This window comes from Cynoglossus semilaevis, chromosome Z (assembly GCF_000523025.1).
Source record: "Cynoglossus semilaevis isolate Cse_v1.0 chromosome Z, Cse_v1.0, whole genome shotgun sequence".
NCBI classification, from domain to species: Eukaryota; Metazoa; Chordata; class Actinopteri; order Pleuronectiformes; family Cynoglossidae; genus Cynoglossus; species Cynoglossus semilaevis.
This window is the reverse complement of record NC_024328.1, coordinates 7,281,951-7,284,373: the sequence shown is the minus strand read 5'-3', so window position 1 is coordinate 7,284,373 and position 2,423 is coordinate 7,281,951. Positions and strand designations below refer to the sequence as shown.

Genomic DNA, 2,423 nt, shown 5'->3' with positions numbered 1-2,423 from the left:
AGGAGAGGAAAGGAGGAGCAGAGGAGAGGAGAGGAGAGGAGAGAAGAGGAGAGGAGAGGAGAGGAGAAAAGAAAAGAAGAGAGGAGAAGAGAGGAGAGAAGAGATAAGAAGCAAGGAGAGGAGAACCACTGGGACTGGCTGGGTGTAGGCAGTGGTAGGTTGTATGTGGTTAGTTAGGGTCCTCTATCTCTTCTACCATACTTTAGAGCAGCAGCATGATTTAATACCAAATCCACTTCTAAGTCTGATGCAATTTAGTTGAGGAAAATCTGACCACTCTGACCCTTCAATCCCTGCACACACCCTTGCGCATCTGTGTGATTCCTAACAACAGTATAAAACATGTACCAATTACTTCACATTGGCTGGATTATAATGGTCAGCAGGACTAAATGAAAGATTACAAGCCCGGCTTGGAGCATGAGTCAGTCTACAAATTACTGCTGTGATTCTGAATTTCCAAAAGCAGTAAAAATAATAATAATAATAATTAATTAAAATAAAAATCCCATCATGGACTGTGGGAGAGCACTTCTGTGTCTGTGGATTCTCATAACAATTAGATATGACCGTGTTATTAGGATCATAATTCACCAACTTCTTCATTTTTCTTTTTTCTTCTTTTTTTGTTTGTTTGTTTGTTTACAACGTGTCGAGAGGTCATTTGGACAGAGAGGCAGGATTAATTGAATTTAATTAAAATTAAACTCAGACTGTTTCCGTCTGTGCTTCACTTCAGTCTGTTCTGCAAATGCACATACTGGCACTACTCAAGTCCATGTGGGTTAAACAGCGTCTAACGGCGAGGAATTACGCACGGAATTGCAATCTGTTTATATCTGTGTAGATGCCCTGTCCTAAAAACATGCACCGCGATTGTGGATGAGAGTTCAAAGTATCCACGTTTTTAACTTTAAAGTCGTTCAATTTGCGCGTAAAAGTCGCTCCTAGTTGCCGAACTAAAGCGGTGGTGCTGGTGCACTTGTCGCCCGGGTTTGCAGGGCAGGCTGTGGAGAAACGCAGCCTCCGGGGGCTGGAGGAGGACGCACATGTATAAAGTTTAAAATAAACAAAGAAATCTTACCTTCAGCTCATGAATGGCTTCACCTCGAAGTGGTTAGGCAGCTCTGGTTTTTAGTAAATCCATAAGAAACGGCAGCCGGAGCAGTTCAGAACGGGGTCCGTCTCAGAATAAACAGTACGAGCGCTACTTGTCTCCTGCGACTCCTTTTTGTCTTACATGCCGCGCTCGAATCACACCTCCTCAGTTCAGAATATCCATCGGAAATCCAGGCTGGAGATGGGGTTCGAACGAACGTCTGTGTGCCGTTAAAGCTCCCCTGTGGGTCGAGCTACACGCGTGGAAACCAAAAGCGAGTGTCCCAGAAGTACTATGAAGCTGAGCGCAGCAGCTTCCACGCAGAGACCACGGTCATCCTCTTTGGTGATGAAGAGTCTTAGCAGACTGGAGCGGAGCTGAGCGCAGAGAGGCCAACTGTCACCCACCCGCTACACACACACATATACCCCCCCTCTCTCTCTTTCTCTCACACACACACGCAGGGAGGAGCTTCTCTTTGGAACCAGAGCTATTGCGTCAATGATGCCAGCTATGGACAACTGTATTTCTATTTTTACGCGGCGGCATTTCATAAGAATGCGCTTCGGCCGAAGAGGAAAGTCTGGACGCTATTAATAGCGTCCGCACAGAGGGGGGAGACAGGGGGGGGGGTAATGTAAATTATATAGGTTTGTTAAATGTTTAAAATGTTAGGTCAGTGTTTACACAGATGCACACACAGGATGGTCTGTTGGCTGTGTCATGCAAACTGTCAGTAGTGATTCTGGAGACACAATAAAGATGCAGGTGCCGCCCGTATAAGTCACTGTTGTTGTTGCTTTTCTTCTCCAACTCTTTATTCGGTATTCAGGTTCAGAGCCTGGTCTTTCTCCAGTCTCAGAAACGCTCTCCCTTCCCCGGTGGTCCTTTTCCTGTGTCTCAACACAATTTTACAGCACAAATGGACCGTCACTGTATCAGAACTGCCATCAGGTAAAATCTAAAAAAAAAAAAAGTGTTGTTGTTGTTCTTAATGCTACATTAAAGCTGCAATCAGACTTAGGAATAACTGCAGAACAGATCAGATTTTAGTTGTGTGCCCTAACTTAGACCTTTTCTGGCTCCTGCAGGTGAGTGTTGAGTGGGGGGGTGCGGGGGGCAATAGTTGCAATAAAGACGGAGATTTGGTCATGAAAAAGTTCTGGTCAGATTAAAAATTACATTGTACTGTATATAGGTTAAAGGTAGAGTATGTTGAAAGTATGTGTTACAATTGATATATGTAAACAAGGACATGTAGTTATTATTTTCGCCATTAGGGGGTACTTCCATAATGTATTGGTTCTCAGCCAAATTAATATAC

General features: G+C 44.2%; 1 protein-coding gene across 5 annotated transcripts in view; it reads right to left on the bottom strand.

The window, feature by feature from the left end:
• The window catches only part of sema6a (sema domain, transmembrane domain (TM), and cytoplasmic domain, (semaphorin) 6A), a 114,155-nt gene extending 112,652 nt beyond the window's left edge, over positions 1-1,503 (bottom strand). For all 5 annotated transcript variants that reach the window (XM_008335977.3, XM_025053020.1, XM_025053018.1 and 2 more), the window contains exon 1: positions 1,085-1,503. The gene's annotated coding sequence lies outside the window, so the exon portion shown is untranslated. The remainder of the gene's footprint in view (positions 1-1,084) is intronic.
• Between the last annotated feature and the right edge of the window lie 920 nt (positions 1,504-2,423).